Genomic DNA, 26,912 nt, shown 5'->3' on the forward strand with positions numbered 1-26,912 from the left:
AGTCCGCTCCCTATGCCAAGGAATATTTAAGTGCTCATGCAGAGCTTCAGCTAGAAAGACCGGTAAGTAGATCTTGACGTACCACTGGTTAGGGCAGATAGTAGGATATGGTGCACACACGGATACTTGTTCCAAATCATGTTTAATTTAAATTCAGGTCCTCCTGATCTTGGCGAATACTTTAATCCCTAAGACACAGTGGTCTGGCAGCAGCATCTTGTTCACAGGATCTACTTTGAAACTGTCGGCAGCACCTTCTTTTGCCCAGCAGAAGTATCTTAAAGCCACAGTTACTGGTACAACTCCACTTTCAACAGTGGAAACTAAGGTTTGGACCCAAGCTAGCAGAAATAACTCAGAAACATTTAGTTGAACATTAACAGACTTTGCTTAGGTTTTGTGAGTTTCTTGGGATCAAATCATACTTCCTAAACATGAACCATCCAAAACCCACATTAAACAAGTAAACAAAAAAAATGTATATACTACGCGGGAACTAATGCAGGCTTGGTCTTTGGCTAACAGAATCAATCAAATCACTAATTGTAAACCTAGCAGAAGAGGACATAAGCAAAGCGCACTGCTGCTCTAAGTGTACTGTCATGAAGCACTTGCTGTTCTACTGAAATCCCCTTCCGAAGTTTCAGAGTTAAATCACAGCTAATAAGAGCAAAATTTGACCCTCACTTTTGGCATAGTATTGGTTGCCTGCTGTCTTTTTATCATTTTTATTTGCTAGAATTGATACTGTTTGAACTTATTTTTAAAAGTATATTTCAGTATTACTTAGACACAAACAGAGGCTAATGTGTCTAGCTTTCAGATAGCTTATTACTATTCGAATACTCTGTAGATAAATTATATTAAAAGAAAAAAAAAAACCTGTTTCAGCTTCTGACTCATTCTAAATGGAGACTTAGCTCTAAGTAATCAAAATTGCTTTGGTTGTGCATAGCAGCATTAAAAGCCTTGTCCACTAATTGAGTGAAGCGGCTCCAGTGAAGCAGCCTTGCCCCCTCATTATGTGATCTTCCAAGTGCTGTTTGTCATCGTCGCTTGCCGGTCTCAATCTAACTGTACTGCTGGTGCAAATTAACGGTAATTCGTTATGACATGCTGTGTCCTTCCAGTGAAAAAACAATATGGATCTCATACCACCCCCGCCCTTATCTCCTTTCCTCCCCACACCTCCCAGATCCTTTTCCCACCTCAATATATCACCCCTGACTTAGCCTTCCAACTCCTTTTGACTAACTGGTGTGTCAGGATGTATTGTGGCTTGACTGATGGATAGCACCCCGTGCTCTTCTGCTCACACGTTATGGAGAGACATGTGTCAAACAAAAGGCAGCACTTACTGGCGGCTCAGCCAGTCTCAGTGCTGATGGAGGACTTGTGCTTCAGGGGAAAGCTGTGCATGCACATCGGTATGATCATCCACCACCTTCTGCAGCTGAAGAACCCTACTGCCAGCATGCTCCAGCAAGCAGGAGGGATCAGTGGGTAACACTTTAAAATCAAAATTAGCTAACATATGTGGAGTTTTGACGCATGACTGCTGTACTTAAACACTACTCGTTATTATTAATTTATTAAATTTTTACTTCCAAGCTGACTGCAAGAAATGGCCTTAAGAAAGGAAGCATTAGTTGGGAGCTCAGAACTCAAGAAATCATTGTCTTGCTTTTTCCCAGATTTCTTTGTCACTTTGCAACAGGTGCTTCTACTACCTTAGTAATAATCTCTACTTCTCATCTTTTGTTTATGCTGTCTTTTTAAACTACAAACTGTATCGTGAGGGCTGTCTCTTGCTTTGTGTGTATAGAGAGGTTCCTACAAGGAAACCCTGATTTCAGCTGGGGCTTCTGTCCCAGATTCTCAGCTGGTGGAAGTTGGCTGAGCGCCACTGAAGTCCTTAAGTGTATGTGAAAGGTCTGTGGTGTATCATCGTTGTCATTTGTATTGCTGGGGAGAGGGATCTTCACCTAGTGTGATCTTAGCCCACATCTTAGAGTTGATGTCCAGTTCTCAAAGATGTGCAGTCTCTTCTCACTTCAGTTATTTTCATTTAAAATGAAAGTGAACAATTTTTACATGAAAACTGAACGTGTTTGGTTTGAAGTATCATATTTGAAACAAAACATTTATACTTCTGGTGGGGGAAATGCTGAAGTTATTTTCTGAAGGTAATGTTTTTAGTAGACTTTTCACATAAAAATCAACCCACCATAACTTCTTAATTAAAAAAAAAATATTTTGGGGAAGAAGCAAGAAAAGGAGGGAGGTTCAGATTAAAACTTTTTTTCTTTGGCCCCCCCCCCCCCGATAAAATTTCAGAAGAATCCAGAACTGATTAAAATCAAGGTTGTGGCTCCAGGTTCATCCTAACTAACATTAGGCACTTATCTGAGGTCACTAGGTTTTGAACATTGTCTTCTGAGCCTGTCTTTGTAGTCAGCACAGAGAGATGCTTTTCGGCAAAAACGTTTCAGCCCCCATCAGGCTTTTACGACCTGTAGGGCAGTCTGTCCATCTCTGCTGGAGGGATCCTGGGCTGTGTTCTTAACCTGTGCAGTTGAATTTAAGTTGGGTTAGTCATCGCTTGCCAACAGGTCATTGACTCTGGAATGAATTTTTTTTTTTATTGATACTAAAAGGTCCACAAGATGATCTATTATCACTGAAATATAATGTAGACCTATCTACAGCGCTATTCATCAGTAACGAGGTTAATGCCATTACCCCCATTCCACAGAGCAGAAACCTAAAGCAAGGGAAATGACTTGGCAGAGGTCAGCTAGAAAAGATGTGTTTCTACCCACCCCCCAGTCTCATGATATTTATTAGGAGAGAGCAAAAGCAAGGTTTTCTCTAACCTTAAGTCCTGGAGTCATGTTTTTATATGTTAGACTTCCAGCTAAATTAGTTCTTTCTCCGGCGGATTCAAAGCTTGAAGATGTGATTTTTAATAGTTTAAAGACAAGTAAATAATCTCCTACAAGAGTCTGTGTATAAAATGTCATGTACCTTATTGCTGATTGTGTGATTTTGAGCTTTCGAAGTATGCCTGACAACAGTACTTCCAGAGTCTACTGCATCCTAAAATATCTCTCATGGTTGCAAGGACTATTTCATGTGCAAGACTGAGGGTAAATATTTTGGACTCTGTGTCCCTGTGGATATATCATAGAAGAGGAGATGGTTGGGACTTCTGACTACAGAGAGGAACTTGCCTTCTTCATGTTCCATAGTGAGCCCAATTGGCAGCACCAACACCAAGTTAACTGTGGTTTAGTGTAAGCTCAGGGATCTCTATGCTATGTTGAAATAATTTCTCATACATACAGCATGTATATACAACTGGTGATAGAGCCAAAATGACTGTTACAGATGCTTCAGGATCAATACTAGAGGTAAAGATGAATAATCTATGAAATGCTTTTGGGAAACAAATCTTAATTTTGCTGCTTCGTAAGGGTAGAATTGTCAAGATATTTAACTCTTTGCCGAGCATCTTATCACCTCTCCGTTGAAAGCAACAGCAGAAGTCCTAACTGATTTCAGTACTGCAGGATCAAGCTCCAGGTGTTGCAGGGCACTTGCATACTCAATGCAAAGAACTTCGGGTTCTTTGAACAGGGGAAAAATATCTTTAATTTATATTATATATAATCATTTTTTATTAGAGCTTTAACTTGGTTAAGTATAATCAGGTAGCTATTGTGTAATTTAAATGGCCGGTGATTGTTATTTGATAATAACAACTTACATTTATATAGTGCTGTATATCCCAAAGGGATCCCAGAGGACTTTAAAGACTCAACAATAAAATACACAACAAAGTAAACATTAATTACAATTACACTATTACTAGAAAATATGAGGATATTAAAAATCTGGCAGTCCGTGGCTTGCTTCTGCTCTCATTTGAATTCATTAGCCAAGCTCACCGAGTGCAAATGGATTATTAGTGGTTCTGCCATATCTGATTTAAGAAATTTGCTGTACAAGTATTGCAGTGAGAGCAGAGGAGGGTGGAAAAGGGTGTAAATACCCTTCTGAGGTTGCCTACAAATTCAGCTCTGCTCATGTAGTTCGCTTAAGTGGCGTTTTTGAACTCTGTTGAGCCACTTGAATTCATTTCTCTTGTTTAGGTGGTTGTTGTACTGTGTTAGGCTCTGTGAGGCTGGTTCCTTGCTAGATGGGAGGAGGCTAAACAGGTTCTCTCTCAAATGCCACATGCCCACAACATCAGAGTGGGAAGTCATATGGTACTTTATGCAACCTGTTCTTTTTTTTCATATATAAACCTTGAAATAGTTTAAACTTCAACCATGTCATTGTCATTCTTGGGTTATCAGTGTTAACATCTCACTGAGGTGAACAGAGCAATTTATTCCTCTCAAGCTGCTCTTCCAGTCTTTTGTAGGTTCAAGTTCAAGTTTCTTCACTGAAAGGAACAGGCTGTCCAGGCAAGTGGTTGAGTCACCATCCCTGGAGCTGTTTAAAAGACATATAGACAGGGTGCTTAGGTACATGGTTTAGTGGTGGACTTGGTAGCGTTAGATCATTGAGTCCAACCATTACCCTTAAGGGACTTTTCCAACCTAAATGATTCTATGATTCTAAGTGTCCAGCTTTGTAATTTCTTTCCTTAAATGCATATTGTCAATGCTGAAGAAAAAGATGAAAGCTTGAGGGATGTTAATGTGTTCTACTGTAGCATCTTAGATAACAGTACCCTAAAACTGCAGGTGGGAACCAGACACCCCACTGCAGCAGGCACTTCATGGACAAGTTGGATGAAGACAGTCCCTGACTTTGAGGGGTCGCTACCTAGGACTTGAAAAACATAAAACCGAGAATCCCAGAACTGTTTGAGAGGGGTATTGTTGAAGTGATGAGACTACTTTCAGAGTAAATTCACAAAAATAGAGCCAGGAAGCCAGATGCTATTTTTGTGGATGGTTAATATAGGTGGTTTGCTTTGTGTTGTTTCTTTTCTAATGTATAATAAATTCTAGCCTAGTTCTGAAAGATTTCCAGAACTCCCTGAAATCATCTTGAATTATAAAGTTTTTTCAACCATTGAAAGAAGTTGTTTGCAACTGAAGATAAAGATATACTGCTAGTAAACATAAATTTGGGGATGTCAGGGTATGTAAATTACTTCTTTTTTTTTTTAGTGGTTTGCAAGAATTCTGCCCATAAAGATGGTTTTCAGTTTCTGAAAATAATGATTTTCTTTGGCTTTTGGCCACACCATATGAAAACACTCTATTTCAAATAATTTCTTCTTAAAATCATAATACTTTCTCAATCTCAGAGCTTTTCTTTAGTTTCTGTTTTTAACACTCTTAATCATTGTGTGAAAGTTGTTTGCCGATACTGTCTTGTTTTTCAGATTTGTAATGAAGCATGAGGGATTTTTACATTTTGTGGTGAAAGTTTTGCATGGGTCTTACTGTAAACCTTTCACAATGTCTTTAATTTGTTTATTTTTGGGAGATGGAAGAAAGGGAAATGGTGACTTACAGACAAATTTTCTGCTCCATTTCCTCTATGCAGCAGATGATAACTCTCAAGTACAATACTGTTATGCCCAAGATGCTCAGCTCTGATTTTTGATTGTAGGTACGTGCACTGGTGGCCTATTTACTAACCTGTAACCTATAATAAATTTGTTATAATACAGTTAAGAGCCTAATCTCTTAGTAAAGTTGAGCAAACATATTCAAATAAATATCCAGGTAGAACCTTCTGAAGTTCCGTCTGTGGTTTGGATCATCTCTTTCTGATCCTGCTGCAGCCAGCCGAGTGTTGGGAATCAAAATGCATGTAACTCCCAGGGAAGTGCTGTAAAAATGTTGTTTCTTTCTGAAACTGTATTTAAGAATAGGTTGACATATAGTAATAATAATGGCACTTGTGATCATTAGACCTTGGAATAGGACCCAGTGATCCACTCATCAGTGACAGACAAACTAATAGAAGAATGTTAAGTTAGAGAGTGTTTTGTGTGTCATGCTATGTTCTACACAACCCTGTTATAAACGCATATATATGAAACACAAATTCATCTTCCATATGGGAAGGTGTAGCTTTCAGCTTACTGCTCCACAGCATTGTAGGAAATGTTCCCTCCTGTTCTGGTTAAAGTTACCTTATGTTTTTGAAAAGTCTGGGTGAATCCTATGAGAAAATAATCTAGCCAAGGACATCATGTTCTCTGAAGGGAAATCAGTATTCTCCATTAAAAGACATTTGTAAATTTTTTTATAAACTTACTTAAAAATTAAACCTGTGTTTTTCTTTAAATAGTCTGATTGCAAGTTGGAATACAGGGACTGAACTTGTAATTATTAATTAAAGTCTACCTGTGGGAGCAGGAACTAGATAGAACCTCTTGTTTCACTTATTTAAACACAAATCTCTACAATTTGAGATTAAATAGATTTCCTTGTGTTACTAGTAGTAGCCTTCTCTGTGCCTGTAGGCCAGCTACTAAAAAGTGAAAAAATGCATGCATGTGTACGTGACAGAGATGTTGCAAAAAGTAACTAGCTTTGTTGCAGATATCCATTAGAAATGGGTGGATTTTGTGAACTAAACATGGAAATGAAAGGGAGACTGGATGGAATAAATTTTATTTGTAATAAAACCAGATAATGTTCAAGTCATTTGAAATCCTAGTGGTAAGGACTTAAGAACAATGTGATAATTGCAGCGATTTTAGAAGGAAATAAGAAGTAAATAAAATATAAGAAAGATTAGCTCAAGCCAGAGCTTTACTTTTTATTAGGGTTTGTGTTTTTAGAACAGAAGCAGTGTGTACATGACATAAGGAATGGCAATGCATTAGTGAAAGTAGGTGTCTGAAAGAAACTAGTCTGTGTTTGTGGGAGCATGAAACTGTTGAAAAGAAACTGCTACTTTCACACTGTCATATACAAAACTCACGATGTGCCTAGCAATGAAATGTAGAGAAAATCTCAGTCGTTCATCCAAGAAAAATAGCGCGTCTCCTAGTACCAATAGCTCTGGGTTTAGTTTTTGTAGTCTTTGGTATCAGTCTGTAAGACTCAAGTAAGGAGATGATCTAAATGAGAACGTGAAAGTCTTGGGATTTTGTTATGAAAACTTTTTTCAAAATACTTTTACAAAACACCTTTAAAATGTTGAAATGTGTTAGAACTATTCTATCTCAAGAGTGGGAAATAATTGGAAATTATTATTACCGCAAATTCTATAAAGCATCTCCTTTGTATGTTTATAGTGTGCAGAAAATATAAATGATAGCTGATTAGTAGTCTTGACTTAAAGCTCTCTGTTTCCTCCCCGTATTGGATAAATCTCCTACTGATGGATCAATCATTTAATCAATCTACTAACGTGGCCTTCAGCACTATAGTATCTGAGTGCCTCCCAGTGTTGGAACGCTCAATAATGCTTGGTTTTTCTCCACTTACTCTGTACTCCTTAATTTGATTTTGTTCTTAGTTACACTGATGTAAATCTAAAACTACTCCATTGATTTTGATGGAGAAAGCCAGGGTTTATGAGTCTAAAGAGCAGAATCTAACCCTCTTCTTGCAATTCCCCAGCTATTCTTAAATTGTACTAATAATATTTCTTGGAGTTATTAATCTGCTTTCTCATTTATTCTCCCTGTTTCTGCTGCATCTTTTTTTTTTTTTTTTTTTTCTGCCGCTTTGGGTATGATCCAAAGTCCATTGAAATTGCTGTCAATCTTTCTATTGATTTCAGCTGACTGCGGCTCAGTTTTCCACTTGCCCCTCTCTCTCCTTCCCCCCGCAGACCCTGAAGGTTCCTGTGTGAGTTTGTGTCCATCTGAGTAGAGACTTGTAATTAAAGTTACATGTATTCCTACAGTTCTGTGAATAAGCACCTCACTGTACTGGGATCCTAATCCCCATCTCTTCCTTAATATCTGTTGCTTCCCTCAATGTAGTTTTCCTTTAACGAGATCCCCCTCTCCTGATGCTACAGGTCTTGCTTTCAGGTTCAGCATCTCATATTTTAGGGAGAGCTTTGCTAAAGGCCTGATCTGAGGTCTGTGGAAAACGAACAGAGAAACCCCACTTTATTTCCTTGAGATTTTTGCTCGAGATAAAACATTGTAGTGAATATGAAAATGGTTTTGAATGAGAGTTGTGGCTCTTCCTTTGATATGGTTTTTTTTTCTTTTCTTTCCCCTGCCTGCCTTCAGTGTTGGAAGCAGAAGAAAATAAAAAGAAGAGGAGTTGAAAATTTAAGCTGGGAGACTTGGCAGGTAAGAGGTGTGTTTTCTTACTTGCCGGCGAGGCATTTCTGGAAGTGCAGCAGGTTGGCTCAGCTCTGGGAGACAAGGCTGGCTCAGGAGCTGCACAGTCGGGTTGAGTTCCCTGTTCCTTCGCAGCCTTTCTGCGTAACCGCGGGCAAACGCTTCGCTGGGCTGGTTCCTCACCTGCGATGGGGCAGAACCGCTCCCCTGCCGCGGGAGGGCGGCTTGAAGAGAAGTGCAATAAAGGCTGGGAAATAATGAGCTGGTATAATAGCTGGCAGTGCCTGTGAGCTACTTGAACAAAGTTGCCCCATTCAAGGGTGACAGCTGTGTTGTGTGGACAGCTGGGCTGGTGTTTGCATTATTTCAAGAAATGTTTTACTAAGGTACTTGTGTGATATCTGTAAGTTTGCAGTGTTCTCTTCTTTGAAGACTCATTTGATTACTTTGTCTCATTTCCTGTTCTACATGGTTTTTAAACGGGGTGGAGGTGAAATACAGTATAATCAAGATGCAACACTTGCTTTCATATAAAATCTGTGCTGAAAGCACAATAACAACTTTGGAAAACCAAGCATTTGTCGTTAAGAACTGTCTTTGTGAACTGCAGTTCTCTGAGGGCTTACTTGGGGCACATCTGAGGACAAAAGGCTTTTCTCGGGGACAAAAGCCACAGCCAGGCTGCCAGATTTCAAACCTTCCTCCCAAGCTTGAAGCGCTGGCGCTCTTTTCAGAGGAAGAGCTCGAGGAATTTTAAGCGTAATATTCCTTAACCTTGTTCTTGGAAAAAGTTGTACTGTTTCCAAAATGCTCAGCCTGAGGCAGTCATGCAGCATAGATAAATCAGCTGAAATGGCAAAATATTGGTGGGGTATGAACAACTGCAGGTAGTTGTTTAATTGCTTGTGTCAAGTAATCTTAATAACAGGTGTAGCTACTGATCCAGTCAATTATATAAATTGTCCTGCAGTCTTTTCTGGGCTCTTACTGAGGTAAAGCTATTGATACATAAGATGTGCCTGAGTGAGAGTGCAGTACTTGGCCCTAGGATTCTGTCTTAGAGCTTACCCAAACCAGGAGTGACTGACTGATGCATTTCTGCTTCTCTGCCTTTTCTTCATAGCATGCTGTAGCAAGAATCCTTGATTTTTCCTTCCCCTCTTACAAATTTGTGAGAATACATTTAAATTTTAATATTCGGAGCTCCAGAAGATGTAAATAACACCAAAATGAGTATTGCTCCGTTTGAAATTCCCTGCTGGATCCACCTGTCGTGCTTTGTCTGACGTAGGGATAATAAGCTCTGTGGGGCAGCGAGTGCCTCCCTTGCTCATCCGCACAGCCATCAGTGTAGTGGCTTTTTGGAGAGGACTTCTAGCAACACATAACATGAGAAATACCTAACTCCTTTGAGAGTTTGCAAGCACATAGAGTAAGCTTGGCTCAAACTCAGAGGTGAAAAGAAGTTTGTGGCTGATAAAAGAATAAATCATTTTGTAATCTGTAATAATTTGGTCCCTGGCACTTAGGAGAGCTCATCAATACAAACTAAATGGCAGCACTGTAAAAACAGATTTTTAGTTGCAAAATGTTTCTGAGAATGAAGGATTTGCATCTTCACTGTGTATGTCACTAATAGACCTCTAACAAGCTGTACGTGGAGATGATTAGGGATGTGTTGTTTGGTTTGGAAGAATTTATCTTTTGAGTTTCTTTGGGGTTTTTTAATTTGCAAGTGCTTTCTTGAAATTTTCGAAACCATATATTGGCATCTGTTTTTTGCTGTGAAGTTACATCCAAGCAAACCAGTGTAATGCATCAGGCTGTCTCCCTATGTGTGCTGGGTCATATGTTTAGTATTAAAGCTCAGTTTCTGTGCTTTTTCATAACATTTTAGTTGACTGCTAGGAACTGGTAGTTAAAGTATGGCAGACTTAAGATAATTCTTCAGGCTCAACCTCCGTTTCCACTGCCTTTGATCAGGATATGTTCAACTCTTAAATATTTATAAATTATCTTTTCACATGCTCCTTTTGATTTTCATAGATGTGCTCTTCCACACAATAGGAATAGTGAGTGGTTTCTTATTATAGTTTCTTAGCGTATAAACATTATGTTACTATAAACTCTAATCAAATTTGGACTGAGTAAGACTAGAAAGACATGGATTCTGCTACAAAGAGTTTGCAGTTAAAGTGGAAACAAGTGAAATGGAAAGGGTGGAGAAGACAACTGTCAAATACATCATGTTCATGTATATAAAATGTATCTATAGACATACATACCTTTGTTTATCCCTACAGTTAAATTTAATATAATTTTTTTTAAAAAAGACAGTAGAAAGATTAATCTATAAAAAATTTGAACCATGTGGCAGAACTTGTCTTACTGATGAAAATGAAAAGCAGCCAGAGATTGAAAGCGGGTGGTGGTGGTGGGGGGGGTGTTGGTATTTTTTTTTATAGGTTGTCTAAAAGTCATTAAAAACAAATTATTCAACCTTTTCCCAAATAAAGTATAAATTTTTATGACTTCTCCCTCTATATGATTTTTGATGAGAAAGAGTGGGTATTGGTACAGTTGCAGAAACTTCCTCCATGCAGTTGTGGTAAAGCACATTAAATCTGCAGTCTGCAATTTGGACACCCATTGTAGGCTGGAGAGCGTAGCTCTATGAAACAACGAAAAGGAGTTTGAGGTTGTATGCTCGCCTCAGATTTTGCTTCTAGTTTGGTAAATAATGTGGACGTTCTCAGGCAAATTCTCATTATAATCCCATTTTCTGTTGCAGATACGGTTTTGGTCAACCTGAGAATTTGAGTCTGTGTGGCGACAGTGGGAAGTGGGGTGGGAGGAATTGCTGTTACTGTATTACTTCCCCTCCAAAAAGGTCTCAAAATGAAACTAACTGCTAAATTGGTAATCTGAAAGCTCACAGTATTTGCATGCATTTCTGAGTGTGGCTGTGAGAGGGAGGAAGCCCCTGTTCTTGCACACCATTTGTTTTCTGTGTCATCCTGAACTTTGAGATCTAAATCTTTTATTTGCATGGATGGGTTTAGTTTTGGTGTATTTTGTGCTAGTTTTTGTAAAAACTGATGACTGAGGCTTGTTTGCAAGAGTGGCTTGTGAGTGGGTACCTCTGATTGATCAGTTAACCCATCAGGTCTGAAGAGTATCACAGTTATGTGAAAGGATCAAGTCCAAATCATATTGTGATGTTTTATTGGAGTGTTCATATGCCAGAGTTCTTACTGCTATGTCTTTGTGGATTTCAACTGCAAGAACTGTTGCTTAAGATGGAATTAGGGTGACTTTATGGCACTGAATAAACTTTATCCTAAGTTTGTTCTTGCCCCTTCGTTTTGCACCCAGCAGTTGCTCAGGTAACTGAGAATCAGTGGATGACTATTCCTAGATGACACAAATTAAATTCATGCACATCCTCCACTGATATGCCTATCAGAATGGGACCAAATGGGAAATGATAACTAAAGAAGCTGAGCGTACCAGCAAACACGAGTGAAATGTCCTTTCACCTGTCCTGTTCTTACAAACAGAAGCTATTGATTTGTGTCTTTTTTAAAAAAAAGTTTCAATACAACCAAGAGCAGATTTTTTTTAAAGCAATCTTGATGGGTTTGGGTATCACATTAGTGCTGTGGTTTAACCCCAGCCAGCAGCTAAGCCCCACACAGCCGCTTGCTCGCTCCCCCATCTCTACAGGATGGAGGAGAGAATCAGAAGAGTGAAAGTGAGAAAACTTGTGGGTTGCGATGAAGACAGGTTAATAGGTAAAGCAAAAGCTGTGCATGCAAGCAAAGCAAGGAATTCATTCACCACTTCCCATGGGCAGGCAGGTGGGAAAACAGGGCTCTATCATGTGTAACAGTTACTTGGGAAGACAAATGCCATCACTCCAAATGTCTCCCCCTTCTTTCTTCCCTCAGCTTTATATGCTGAGCATGACGTCGTATGGTATGGAATATCCCTTTGGTCAGTTGGGGGTCAGCTGTCCCGGTTGTGTCCCCTCCCAGCTCCTTGTGCACCCCCAGCCTCCTCGCTGGTGGGGTGGCATGAGAGGCAGCAAAGGCCTTGGCTCTGTGTAAGCACTGCTCAGTAGTAATGAAAACATCCCTGGGTTACCAACACTGTTTCCAGCACAAATCCAAACCACAGCCCCATCCTAGTTACTGTGAAGAAAATTCACTCTATCCCAGTCAAAACCAGCACAATTAGGTAGGATGGGTGGCGATCTCTTGCCTACCTATTATAAGCAATGAATATCACGTGGCTCTAAGAAACAGCAGAGTAGATGACAGATCACATGTGACCTCTTCTAAAAGCAATGTTGCTAGGGCAGCTGAGATGAGATCGAGAGTGAGAAGGTGGCACTAGAGTCTTGGAGAAATGTCATCAATCTAGAAACACTTTGGATCAATCTGCTTGGGATCTGAAATTGTGATCTGGTGTCTTACATGCTTGATTCTGATTTCTTCTTACTAGAGAGCTATTATTATATATGCATAGCTGGATTCTTTTTACCTTTTTAGTTTAGGTCAGAGTGCTCCTGGTAACTTTTCTGCTAATGATTTTGCTTGCTTTTTAGAAACACTTTCAAATGTAAAACAAAAAATTCCCATAATTAAAAGGCATTGATAATTTGCCCCGAAGAGAAGTGATTCCTCTGCCTTCCTCCTCTGAACAAGTTGGTTTTATATGTGTCCTGCACATGGGTACACTTTGTGATAAGTGCATGATTTTCTTTCTGAAAACCAGATAATGGGAATAAGTGGATCAGTAGTTAAAAGTCCAAGTATTTCATTCAAGCTTACCTGTGGGAAGTCCTGTTGCTGTTTCCAGTCTGTGGGATCTAACCAGCCCTGGTGTAGCTGGGCAAGCTGAGGGGCAGGGTTTCTGAAAAAGTTTGCCTTTCTTTGGCTTTGAGGCTTATGTGTGGGATGTTAACTTCTTGTTCATTTTTTTCTGAAAGAGGAAATGCTCTTTATTTAGGGGGGGGAAAAAAGTCAAGAGCTTTATCTGGCTTTCCTGCTTTTTGTGTGTGTTTAGTAATGTTGCTTTCTACTGGGAGGTGTTGGTCCGGCTTACCTGGAAGCAGTGTGCATCTGGGCTGTTTTTCAGAGGTGATGAGTAAGTCTCCTTCTGAAGCTGACATGGTGTGTGGGCACCTCAGAACCTGTGAAAATCAGCTAGTGAACATTTTTCATGGTTTTCCTTAAATGTCACTTAAAAGTTAGTTAAAATTTCAGCAAATGTTATCTCTATGGAGCTGTTAAGCTTCACCAAACTACAGGGTCACTGCAGTGGACAAATCCTGCTTTCTCTCTTAGGCCAATATCGTGATCATTTACAAAACTTCAGGAAGCTTTTGTGATCTTTTCTGCTTATAGTCAGATATCTCTTCAATGAAGGAAAGAAACCACCTTAATTACCAATTTCAGTTCTGAAGTGTAAGTAGCAGTTGTGGTGTTTGCTCACGTGAAAAATCATAAGTTTTGATATCTAGAGTTTTAATCACTTTAAAGAAAGAGATGCTAAACGGATTAATTTAACCATAAGAATAAATAATGACATATAAATGTATAATGATTTAATCAAGCAAATCAACTTGCTCAATGTAAGGATGTGAGAATGTAGATGCGCACACTTTTCACGTGAAAGGCGTGGTGATGATGGAAAGGAGTGACCAAACTGAGGAGCTGGACCCGCCTGTTCCCGTGGGGCAGGCAAGACCTGCGCCCAGGGTTTGTAGCTGCAGCCACAGGCGCAGGTGTGTGTTTGCTCCATGGCTCCTCCGGAAGGAGGACTTCAGGTTTCAGTGCCCGTGCTTCATGGATCAAAGCGCATTTTGACTGTGGCTTCCTCTGAGAGGAAACAAGATCTACCAGAAAGTTATCTGCCACATAAACTCACCACAGAGTAGCTCACAATTGTTAATGCCGTTTCCTGATGTGGCACAGGGAACATCCAAAGTTGAGCGTGAGAGAAAGAGAATGGAGAAATATTGGGCAAGAGCTTACAAAATAATTTCCAGTCAGGAGACTTGATACCAAGTGAAACGTCGGTAAAAGGGATTTCAGAATTGGATTTTGTTGTTGCTGTAAGCACAATTATAAGCTTTCCAGTTTGTCTGACCCATCATCCCGAAATGCTGTTGCCAGTATCATTAGCAAGCCAAGTGTTGCTAACTTACTCAAATGCACAGCAGAGTTCTGGCTCTTCAGTGTCTGGACTGACTCCCAATATTAAGAACAGAAGTCAAACGGCCATCCTTTCTCCTGTGCTAACACACACCCTGCCATTAGTAATCTGAAGGCAATTTTAATAAAATACATAGCCCTGCTGAGCTGGTCTCGGAAGATAAATAAGTGATGTAGAAAAGAAGCTTTTGTTTAAAAGTAATTATTTAAACTATGCATTACAGGTAATTTTCCTTTACCAGTAAAGCAAATGCTATCAGAATTTCAATAATAGCTTTGTGTTACTTATCTAGATAACATGATACTGTCATTTCCAGGAGCTTAAAATGCTGTTTTATTTTCATTTGTGTCAAATATAAGGGTAAATGAGACCTGAAGATAGATAGATACATATATATATAAAAAACCCATGGGTTTTCTATAACTTTCTGAGAGTGGTATTTTGTTTTCCAACCTCTTATAGTAATATAAAACTCTAATAATAGTTTCATAAAGTGTAGACTTAAAACAGTAGGGTGAGGAACATCATGTTATTTTCTGTCTTGTGTAAACATGCTGCATTTCACAGTTGACAGAAAACACTGTTCTTTGAAGAGGTTTGTCAATGATAACCATAACAGCATGATAACTTCATAATGTATGTGCAGACGTGGCCAAACGCTAAGTACTTCAACCGACATGTAGCTCAGAAAAAGCAGGGGTGTCATTTTTACCCAAGAGATTTTTCACTTTCAAAAATTAAATTAAAAATTTAGCCTCTATGTTTCTTCCTCTCGGCATTATTTCTACAGTGTAAACCTCTCTAATGATCACAAGATAGTTTATTACAAGGAAGACGAAGCAACTAAGGGACGAAAGCAACTTTTTTTTCCTTTCTTTTCTTGAAGGAGTAACATCTCTGTTATCAGGTCTTTAACTGAGAAGGTGGGCATTTTGTTTTAATGAAAACTTTGTTGCGCAATGTCCATAATAATAATATTTTTCTATTTCAGTTTTGGGTGAAGGAAGGGCTGCTGCTTTGAGAGCTGGCAGCCTGAAGCCCTGATTGCACAGCTGAGTCCCTGTGGGCTTGTGCCCCGTGATGCTCGGCTGCAGCCTTGGCTTCTAGCTGCCAGCCCTGTGGTGTGCTTTGGCTGCAAGGAGGTACAGCAGGAAAGATACCCGAGTGCATTAAGGGCAGTTTTCAACCCAAATTTAGGCCTAAATTCTGCCTAATCCCTAACCTAGTGTTTTTTTATTGGATGTCTCTAGGCCTATAGAAATGCCTAGCCAGTCGAAAGTGGAGGCCCAGGGATTAGGTGGATTTTTAGATCGTTTACATCTGGCCATAGTCTGTCTGCAGTGGAGTTTCCAATTACCCAAAATGGAGAAAATAGTATTTCCCTACTTCAGAGAAGATTTGTGAGGATCAATGTGTTTGAGATTGTGACAGTAGAATATATCTGTAACTTACATAGGTAATAGATCAACTAAAATACTTTTAATAAAAGTGGGCACAATAATTCATTGCTCTGTCACAGGAATATTGTGACGCTTAGTGTTTGTGATCTATGTGAAAGAGGTTGAGATCTTTTGATTAAAAAGTGATATTGATATAACTGTGTGAATTATGAGCGTGCCTGCTTCCACGCTGAATTTACTTTTTGAGCTAGCCAGGCTGGAGTTTTAATCTGTCGTGAGTGAAAATTATTGTCCCCCCTCCGGAAAGTTTTTTGTCCATTTTGAGTTGTGCTGACCCTCGCTCGGCTTTCTCCCACTTCTGCTGTTTGGGGAGAAGGATGGTGCCAAGGTTGGAGGGCAGAGCAGGCAGCCGATGCCAGACAGGGGTTTTGCTGCCGAAGAGCCCGGCCGATAGCAAGGTAGCGCCGCAACTTGGAGCTGGCAGGCAGAAATCAAAATGCCACCCCTTGGCTGCGGAGAGAGCTAAAGATTTGTCTCCAGCAAATGACAGGCGCCAAGGTACTGTCGCCCGTTTTCTAATTTTAGCGGGAAGGCTGGCAGGAATCTTACCTAGACAGACAAGCGTTGTTTCTGCCCGGGCCGATCTGCTGCCGCGGGTCCTGTTCCAAGTTGCTCGGCTCGGTGCCTCCCCGGCTTTTGGGAGGTGGTGTGCCGGCGGGAGGGAGAGGGGAAACCCCTACCCTTTTCTCAGAAGGCTTGTGAAACTTCTGAGCCTGTTTCAAGACAGTAAAGCTCATTCCTTATACTAGCTGTCTGAAAAGAAGTGTTTGTAGAAATGTTATTGGTAACGCAGCAATTGCTTTACGCAGCCTATTTGAAGTGCCTGTGATGGTACGTGTGGTTGCACGCATATGAGAAGCTCCTGCGTGTCCTCTCGCCTGGTGACTTGGGTGCGGTTCCAGCACAGAAGCAGAAGTGGTTAGAGGAGCCCACTGAAGGGGAAAGAAAGTGGGTCTTCCCCCCTCCAAAGTGCCTGGGGCTCGTGTGATCATTACACAGCATTTTCTGTCAATTTGCTCTGGTTTTTACTTTTGATTTTTGGAAATAAGTGTGTGGGGAGATGTATAAAGGAGTCTGATAGTGTGGGATTTAATTTTTTTAATCTCCTTTCCTTGATTCACAAGTCATCTTTGCTGCTTAGAGGCTGTGCTCTGTGATGCATCCCCCTCTCTGCCTCTCTGAGTGGCCTGATATTCAAGGTGTTGCTAGAAATGTCTACAGTAGGGACCTGCTCAGCCAGTTCCAGGATGGGCTTTAACTAGTTGATTCAATGGTTTCAGAGTACTTTACAAAGGTACGTGTGGTTCAATATACCTATTTTGCCCTTGGAGAAATCAAGGCGTGAGGGAGAGACTGCAAAAGGTTGCAGCAGCAGAGCCAGAGGTGACTCAAAGTCCCCTTTTGGGATGCGGTTTGGTCACACGTTTGCCCATGCCTACTGCTGGCAGAAAGGGGCATCCCTGCCCCACCGGCCCTCTGCCCCAGCCACCCAGTCCTGCAGCTCCCCTTCGCCCGGAACTGGGCTTTGCTGCCCCACCGTGAGCCCAGCCAGAAAGTTAAGCTGGCAGAGAAGTGACTTTGGGAAAGAGTGAAGCATTTTCCGCTGGTTTAGCTCACCGAACTGGTCCCTTGTGAGCTCAGACAAATGCCGACGAGGCACTGGTTTTGTACAGTCTTAAACAGCAAATGTGAAGCGATCTGTCACGTTTTGAAAACATCTGTAAGGATGCTGCATCTAATAGTGTAGCTGTACTTTTCTTCAAATAGCCCATATTCAGATATAATCTTAAATTGAGGTGAGCCTACTGGCAGATATTATTACCGTACTATTAACAGTAGCTTTTATTAATGTGTCTTTCATTCTTGTAATAATGACATGGCCAATATTTAGCTATTCTGGGTATTACGTAAATAATTATTGGGAGTATCCTTTTGTCAACTGTGGCTGGAGATAGATAAAGAAGAGTTGATATTTATCCTGCATTTCAAAGGTCATTTTCACCATCCTCCACTAAAAGCTATGCTCCGAGCACATCTTGCTTGATGGAGGATAAGTTCTGCCATTTTGAGAGGGGTAGTTTTTATTTATAATTGTGAATGTGTTTAGCCACATGAGGCTGTCAATCAGTGAGAGGAAAGCCCAGTAGGATTATTTCTGTAAGTGGCCAATTTCCCCCACCCTTTCCCTCCAAATCAAGGACAGATGAAAGGTCATGATTAAAACAGTGATTTTTTTCCTAAATTCTAAGTAACAGTTTGCAACTGTTTTTTACCAAGATGTCAAAACTGTATTTTATCTTGGGGAAAGAGGGGAGGAAGAAAATTATAAGTTCTTGAAAATGTTGGCAATTTTCCAAATGATTGTGTTGAGATTTATTTTAATTACTGTACTTGTGTCAGTTCCTAGCAGGGGGGGAGGGGGGAGGGATAATTCGGTACAGTATTATGCAGCTATGGATTAAACAATTAATGGTGAACCTCTGTATCCTATTAGTATATTTGAATTCATTATTTCAACGAATTGTTTTATGAGCCAGTGACTAGTGGATTTAACCATTTATTTTGTAGTCAAAACAGAACAGAAGAATAATTGTCTTGCTGGAGCACATCTTCATGTATATGAATCTATCCAAGGAATTAACCTGAGACAGTCAAATAATGTAGAATGTCATTAGGAAGTTATTTTGCCCCAAGAGTTTGGTTTTCTTATGTGTGGTCAAGGAACTTGCTGTCTGGGAGGGTTTTGGCAGCAGTCTGGTGATCATTGCAACACCTACCATCCCTAAAAGTGAGGACTTTGGCACATTCAGCGTTTTCCTGGAAAATATCTCGGTTGGCATTGTATGTGGTGTTCTCTTGAATATTTGCTAACTACTCATGAGTCAGAAATAACATTTCTTGACTGATTGTGGTCTGTAGATAATCGCCAAATCACCATCTTCCATGAGTAATCTGTGGGCTTGATTTTGTGTGTAAGATCTATTAACAATGACCAAATAAAAAGATATTCTCAAGACGTACCACAGGGCAAATTATCCAGGCATGTGAGAACGTCACTGGTGTTTCTCTTTGCAGTTCACATCAGAAGTATGCTAAGACCCTCATGGAATTTGGGCCAGATGGATCCTCAGAAATATTATTTATATTAAACGTTTTCTTTTCAAATTAGACATAAAACCAAAATGCTGTCTTTTCTGTGTTGTTAGGTAACATATTTATCTTCACAAAGAAGGTAAAATGGGTAATATTCTAATCTCAGTTGCTTCTGGTTTTCCATTTAATGTTTTTTCAGCGATGGTATGATTCCCTTTTTGCCTTGAAGAATCCTGTGCCTTTGAAATGTGTGAAAAAATGTGTGTCATCTTCCATCACCATAAGGGATGTGAAATCAGATACTTTATCACTGATGATGTGAGTGGTACAAGTAATACTGGGCGTCTTCAGTCATCTTTGCACTACTACACAGTTAATCCACAAATTTCGTAATGCGCACAGGACCCATGAATCAGGTAGAGTTGGCTACTTAAAGGACAGACAGTGAAGTGAGTAATTTCTGGGTGCATTTTATAACTGCCAAAGTCCTCTCAAAGAAAGGTCCTGTGTTTGATATGTATGTAGTTTTTATGACCAGGTTTTGCCTTTTTCTTTTTTTTTTTTTTTTTTCTTCCTTCTGTGCTGAGCTATTGTGAGTTTTAAATTTAAGGGAAGAGCTTAATTCTTTTTTTCTTTTCTTTTTTTCTCCATGTGAGCAGATGAGCAGAAGATGATGGTGCTATCCTCCTTACAAACATTTAGATTGGCTAAGAAAATTGACTATTGTTTTTGGTTGTGGTTTGGCTTTTTTGTTAGTTTGTTGGGGTTTTTTTAAGTATGCAAATGCTTCTTTGGTAGTCAGTTTAAATTATAGGCAGGATGCTGAAGCAACCTCCTAAGTGTCAGTAGTGGTCGGTGGAACTGAGTGTATTCTGCTGCGCTTCTGCTGTATACTGTTCTCTTGCTTTCCACTTCTGGGTGAGTCACATAAATATCTAGTGCCAAGCTGTAGGACTAAGAGCATAGCGTGAGATAACTATTCTCAGGATTTCTCCAAAACATCAAGGGTGTTGATGTTGCATAGATGTGTTGCTGTGAGCTCTTTATCACTGGGTGCATTGCTGGGGAGGAGGGGTAGAAGCAGAGGTGTTGCCCAGGCTGGTTATGAAGAAGGGTGCTCTGTCATTTTTTTCTCCTACTTTGGTAGCCTGGATTCACTAAAAATAAGGCATTTCTTGGCTTAGCTGTCTTAAACTTGTTCTATTTGTCGACCTTTTTTCAAGTGACAGAATGAAATTAAGGGGATGTGGAAAGGGAGAAGGTTTGGGTGCCAGCTGAGAAGAATATTTCAGGGGTCCTAGTTTCCCATTGTACACAGATAGTGCAAGCTAAAGGTCAGCAAGACAATTGTTGTGAAGAAAAACATACGAATATGGTGTTGGGAATGCTTGCAGTGTGTGCCTGTATAAAAATATAAACAGTAAGCCATTTAAAGGCATGAAAAGAAGTGGAAAAAAAGTAAATTTTTACATGCACAACCCTTTCCTTCCCTTTTGCTACAGGAGAGAAAAAAAGATGATTTGTTTCAGAACCCTTTTTGGTTCATTTTGTGAAATGATTTGTAGGTGAGGTGTGCTGTATACAAGAGCTTTTACTGGCTGCCTTGCCAATGAATTAGGGCCCTATTCTATAAAAAAAAAAAAAAAAAGTTAGCACTTTCTTTGCAGCCATCCTAGGCTTCCGTGGTGCGGAAGTCAAATGTAAATTCTAACTGAATTGGACCCTTATGGAGGTGGTGTTCAAACAGCCTGTGAGGAGAAGAGAAACCATTCAAGTCATGGGCCTCTGCGTGCTTCAGAGCCCTTCGATCACTGCTATAATTCTCTGAAAGCAAACTAATAAAACTTCCTATTGACTTGCACTTGTGTGTGCTTTGAGCAGTTATTTACAGTCTACCATCAGCAGATTAAAAATCAATTAAAATCCATAGAAACAGCCAAAGTTACATACTTACTTCTCTTTGCTGGTAAAGATTTTTTAAAAGATTTTACATTAATACTTGCTGCTTGGTATTACTGAAGATAATGAATCAGATTTTGGCAAAGTTTATGCGTCTTTAACTCTACAGATCTGTGCATCTTTAACTTTACAGAAGCCCTGCTAAGAACCCCTCATCCTCTGTGCCTCTTGTCCTCTGTAGAAATAGGAGAATTTATGCAATTCATTTAACTGAAATGGAGATGTTGAAAGCTCTCCAATACTATCATGATGGATGCTATTGCAAATGTGCAGGGAAAACAATAATCTTAATGATAAAATGATAAGTTTAATACCAGTACATTAGAATAGAAAGTGAATTTCAGTACCGCTAATACATTAAAATAAAGGAGACTTTGATTTGTATTCCTGATTTTCCACAGAAGCCCCGCAGATTAATTTGGTTCCATCCTGCGATTCAGGGGGAGGCTGTGTGGTCTCAGGGAGGCGGCTCTGGGCTGGGACTGCAGAGACCCCGTTCTGCCAGTGACCTGCTCTGGGGGATTTTGGAGTGGGGGGGGGGGGGGGGGTTTGAGTTTCCTTTCCATCTGGTAGCCTCCCATTCTTTGCAAGTCTAATCTGTTTATACCATTAAACTCTCAAACACAGTGCTTCTTTTTCATTTCTTTAAAGGTATGTGCTCCAAAGACTATTATGCCATTGAATAGTCATGATACTTGTTCTAATATGTTATTCATGTGTAGATTGGAAGGATATAATCTACATTTCTAATTACTGTTTTTATTCATCCTTTCTGTTTCATATCCTCATGCAACTTTTATCTTAAACCAAATTTACAGTAACTAAAGAAGCCATGACTTCTGTGCATTGCAGTGATACTAAAGGTATCAACCACAAAAGCTAATGCTGATTACGCTAGTAAGACAGAAAACCCAAGCACTGAGAAAATGGGGGGGGGAGAAGGGGCAGGCATAATTAAGGTAACTTGTGCAACCTTAATTTAGTTCTCTTGTGGGTATGCACGTTGGTAGACTGCTGCATTTGATATAGCATAAAGATTCTGTTGGTGGGAGACTGCAGAAAAGCCAAAAAGGAGTTGCTTTACCAGAGAGGAGTCTGAACAACATAAAGTAAATAAGGCCAGGCTTTTACAACAAATGCTGAAAATAAACAAAATATGAAATGACTGTTTGTTAAGCAAGCATAATCTATCCTGTGGGTGACATTTTACGTAAAAAAGACTGGCATGATATATTTATAGACTACCGTGATACATATGCACAAGACAACTGAATTAAGATTACACAGTCAACTTAAATCCTGCAGTTCTCTCTTTTAATTCTTTACTTTGTAGCCCGAACAGCGTTTATGTACGTGTATGGGGAAAACACCCTCAGAAACGTCACCCATCCGTCGTACTGACTCCTTGTTGTCCTTGTGAGACTCCCGCCCCTATAGGAACATAGCTATAGGTTGTTGCTCTCTTATAACTCTGGAGAGAGGGAGAATTGTCAGGGTGCTGGGGAGGGAGGGCGGGCAATTTCTTTCCTAATCTGTTTTCCCTATTTACCCATCCCCACTGGTCTGGCTTGTCTATAGTCATCTTGCCTTAGTGCCATTTCTACCACTAAATTTGGTTCTCGTCTCCACTTTTCAGTGGATGCTGGCACTCTCTGTTTATCTTCATCTTGCTCTTCCAGACTATCAGTTCAAGTTTTTCATAATCTCTGCTTGTCCTGTTACAGCCCCCAGTTACCTTCTCACATTACTCATCCGCCCGTAGCTCCAGATGTTAGAAATCCTCCTCTCCTGGTTCTGCGGTCTTCTTGCTTTCCTGATGGTATCCCCCAGCACCTCGTTCCACTGTTGTTTTTAGTAATCTGGTGGTGGGTGAGAGAAACAAGAGAGTTATGTGTAGCAGCTCAGAAAGCCATGCTCCCGCTCTGCCTCAGCGTGGGCACTGACTGCAAAGGGGAGCCCACCTCCCCTCGGGTGCCTGGGATGCTCAGGGCTCTGTGCAAGCACAGCCTGGTCAGCCCTGGGCATCAGGAACGGCAGGCATCTGCCCACTGAAGGTGGGATCTTAAAATTAAGTAATTTTTTTCAACTGAGAATATTTTTTGAGTCTTGTCTGACTCTGTAAAGATTCAGACATTTTCTGATATGCTTGCCTAACTCCATCTCCAGGTTTGTATTGTTAGCACTAACAAATTAATTTGCTAAAGTTATTATATTAAGATACTGAAGTTCTTCTGCTTTCCTCTTTGTTACTATGTATACCTCCTAAAATCTGTCAAAAAATATGTCTTTTTGAAGTGTACAAAAATACCATTGCTTTCAATAGTGCTACCATTTCATTCTTGGAACATCATATTGCTTTACTGCTTTCAGGATTGATTCGGCTACCTTTTTCGACACTGAGCCCTGACTCATAACAATTAGCATTACATATGTGCTAACTTGATTTCTCAAATGGAGATGCTTTTCTGAGAGGGATTGTACTTCCCAAGCATTCTCACCAACTGAGACTGCTTATGTGCTGGGGTATTAGATAACAGAGGGGCAGAGTCTATCCTCCAATCCCATTCAAAAGAAACAAAACCAAACTGATGAGGTTTTTCAGTATTTTACCTGAATCCAAAGAGTTGTATTTCCAGATAAAGTTAAAGTTCCTACATTTCTGAGTTATTGTAACATAAAATATTAACTGCCCTCCTAGAGCTATACAGTCTTTCAGTTCTTTCTCAGCATATCATTTCTCTTTTTAGATATCTGACCTTTCTGTAATTCTCCTAATCTATGGAATAGTGCAATTTATCTTTTCTTTACATATCATCTTACTTAGGGTGGCTGAGTGGAGGGATGGAGTGGATGCATATATCTTCTTGCTACTTTTTTCTGACTCAGTGTTTAGTCATTATTTTCAGTATCATTTAATCTGTGGAAAGTTTCCCCATATGTCAGGCGTATTTTAAACATGCAGCTGAGATCTATAGTACGGTAAGCCCTTTTCAGATACAATGCTTAGCAAAGGGCAGAGTTCTATCTATGGCATTTATGGAAGTGAAGCTTTTTCAAATGCTGTTATTTAAACAAATAGCAAAATTGTGCATTCTTATTTTGTTAAATATGTAAATCAGGTTTCCCTATGTACCTGGTTTCCCTTAGACAATGCAAAAAATGAACTTCTACAGAACCACGTAGAAGTATTAGGTGAACATACCTATACTGTGGTACCCTTTGTTACAAGATATTGTAAGTATTAAAAGTTCTTGTAAGAATCCATTAAGTACCATTAAGCATAGAGGTGCAACCTGTGGCTGAGGAAGTTCCCATGTCAGTTATCTCTCCATGCTTGTCGATGGTATATTGAGTATCACTGTATGTCTGTCCTCTCCGACCATCCCCTATCCAACACTGAGGCAGGCCACTGGACTAGGCAGGCCTTTGAGCTCACCCAGTAGGCTTGTAAGGAGCCCAGTAGGCTCATTACAGTTGGATATGTCTACAATTATCAGGTGGTTGTAAATCGATAATGTTGTTTTGTACCCACCTCTTGTTCTTCTGATGTATTTGTAATAAATATTTTGGGTCTATTGTCTTGATTCCATGTTTGTACATGTATGCATACATATAAGAATGTGTTTCTATGAATGACTAATACATTACAAGCCTGTGAGGTCCAGCACAGTTCATAGCAGTCTTCCCCTAGATTTCAGTGCATGTTGAATCTCAAACTTAGCAATAATTGTTTTAAAGATGTGACCTCAATGTCAAAGAGTTTACAGGAGGAGCATAAAAATAAAATACACAAGCGACTGTAAGAATAATCTCAAAGTGATACTACAGAAACTCTGATAAAGTTTTTTTCCTGCAGAAATCTTCTATTAGTTTGTCGAGAATGTTGGACCTAAGAGTATTTAGTTTTCTTTAGCAAATATGTTTGGATGCTTAATTGAATGTAGCAGGGTTTGTATGCTAATAGGATAGAGATGATGGGAAAATAGGTATTCCTTAACTTCCTCTTTCCTGTAATTACTGAATAATGCTATTTATGGTAGGGTTGTGTATGTGTGCATGTCTTGGGAGAAGAATATGGGATTACTCTTTAACAAAGAAATGGAATTCCTTTTCACAGGGAATTAGAATTGTGACTCTAGCCTTGCTAATTTAAATAACTTGTGACTAAACAGACTTTTGTAAAGCATTAAATGCTCTTATGTTTTGTGAACATTAAACACATTTTCTGAAAACATTAATTTCCCATTGGTTTTCTTGCCACCTCCTTGTTTTTTTTTGAGACTGGGTGATAATCCATCCTCTGCACCCCAGAGGTCGGGAATTTCTGAGCCTGTGTTCTGGCGCCTGGTTTTAGCAGTGATGTTCCCCTCTCCTATGGCTTTTACCTCTGTTCTCATGAACAGTAGATGTTCACCATGTGGACTGATTCAGGATGAAGGAGCCAACACGTAATGACTTTGCAGCCACCTGATATCCTTGGTGATAATGTAAACCCTGAAAGTGGTACCCTAGCAGCTGTGAGCCTGGGTCTTCCTGAATTTAAAAAAAAAACAAAACCAAACCCTGATAGCTAGCTGTTTCTAAACCCTGAAGACCAGTGCAGAAAGATGATGAGAGAACAACATATAATCTTGGATTTTTAGGGAAAAATTAGTAACATGTTCAGCTCTGGAGACTGATACACATCAGTCTGACTTGTATTTTCTAGACTAGTCACCCACACAAGGTGTTGATCTTTTTTTATAAGCATTTTTTGAGGAGGAGATGGAAGGGGCTAGAATAACTTGAAATTCTCTTTTTAGAACTACATCTTCAACACCTACAAGCTTGAAAAGTTTGATTCTGACCTGAACTGTTAGTGTGTGTGGAGGTTTTATGACTGCAATTTCTCACAGAATCACAGAACAGCCCAAGTTGGAACAGACCTTGAAAAATCATCTGGTCCAGCCTTTCTCATTAGAGAGTTTTAAGCTGAGACATTTCTTGGGCAGTCCACTATGGCAAGCAGTTTTGCATATGAAGAAAAATACGCTTCAAAATTGGATGCTACAACTAGTGCTTATCTTTAAGTCAAACAGTACTATAGGCCATGCTCCATCCTGACAGGTTGTAGAAAGTTTGAATGAAATATGATTGTAATCTTGGACATTGGTTATATAGCTCCTGTTAGCTCGTATTGGCTACTGATTATGCAATTTCTGTGCTGGTCACTTCGATTAGCCTTGATCATTTGGAAAAAAAAAAATCAATTCACTCTCCTAGTTTTAATTTTGATAATTCAAATTCACGGTGTTCTTCATCTGCTTTGTTTGATGTTATATATAAATCAAAGTTATAGACAAAACCAATCCGTGAATGAAAAGTTTCAATTTTCTTTTCTTTTTGGCTACAACTACGCAAAGAAATCATCATTTGGGCAACTAATATGCCTAAGTATCCTTCAAAAGGAACTGTGATATATTAGAGCTGTTCAAACGTCCTCACAAATCATTTTGCCTTACAGCTTTGATCCTGAAATATGTGAAATGATGTCTGATTTATGCCACTGATCCTTCTTTTAGATAGTTAAGTGTTCTTGCTTAATGTTATTAAATAAGTTCAAAGCAGCAAATAGGCCATCCTGGGCTGGGGACATTTGAGAAATAGCATTCTCAGCAGGCTGCATATACAATATATGTTCTATAGTTATTTCCTTTGCTTTTTTTGTGTACAGAAAGCTACTGGAACTTTCTTCCGCTTACATCTTTGGTTACAGTGGCTTTGGTTTTGCCTTTGGGTTTGTGGTGGTTTTTTTGGTGATGTGTTGGGTTTTGGTTTTTTGGGGTTTTTTTTTCCTCCCCTCTTGATACCTTTCTCCTGGGTTTTCTTTTCATTGGAGTATTTTGGGGGCAGGG

General features: G+C 39.7%; 1 protein-coding gene across 5 annotated transcripts in view; it reads left to right on the forward strand.

Moving 5' to 3' along the window:
* Positions 1-26,912, forward strand: part of SOX5 (SRY-box transcription factor 5) — a 657,382-nt gene that overhangs the window by 190,139 nt on the left and 440,331 nt on the right. For all 5 annotated transcript variants that reach the window (XM_075758111.1, XM_075758131.1, XM_075758121.1 and 2 more), the window contains exon 3: positions 8,231-8,293. The gene's annotated coding sequence lies outside the window, so the exon portion shown is untranslated. The remainder of the gene's footprint in view (positions 1-8,230; positions 8,294-26,912) is intronic.

Source organism: Balearica regulorum, chromosome 1, assembly GCF_011004875.1.
Source record: "Balearica regulorum gibbericeps isolate bBalReg1 chromosome 1, bBalReg1.pri, whole genome shotgun sequence".
Lineage (NCBI taxonomy): Eukaryota > Metazoa > Chordata > Aves > Gruiformes > Gruidae > Balearica > Balearica regulorum.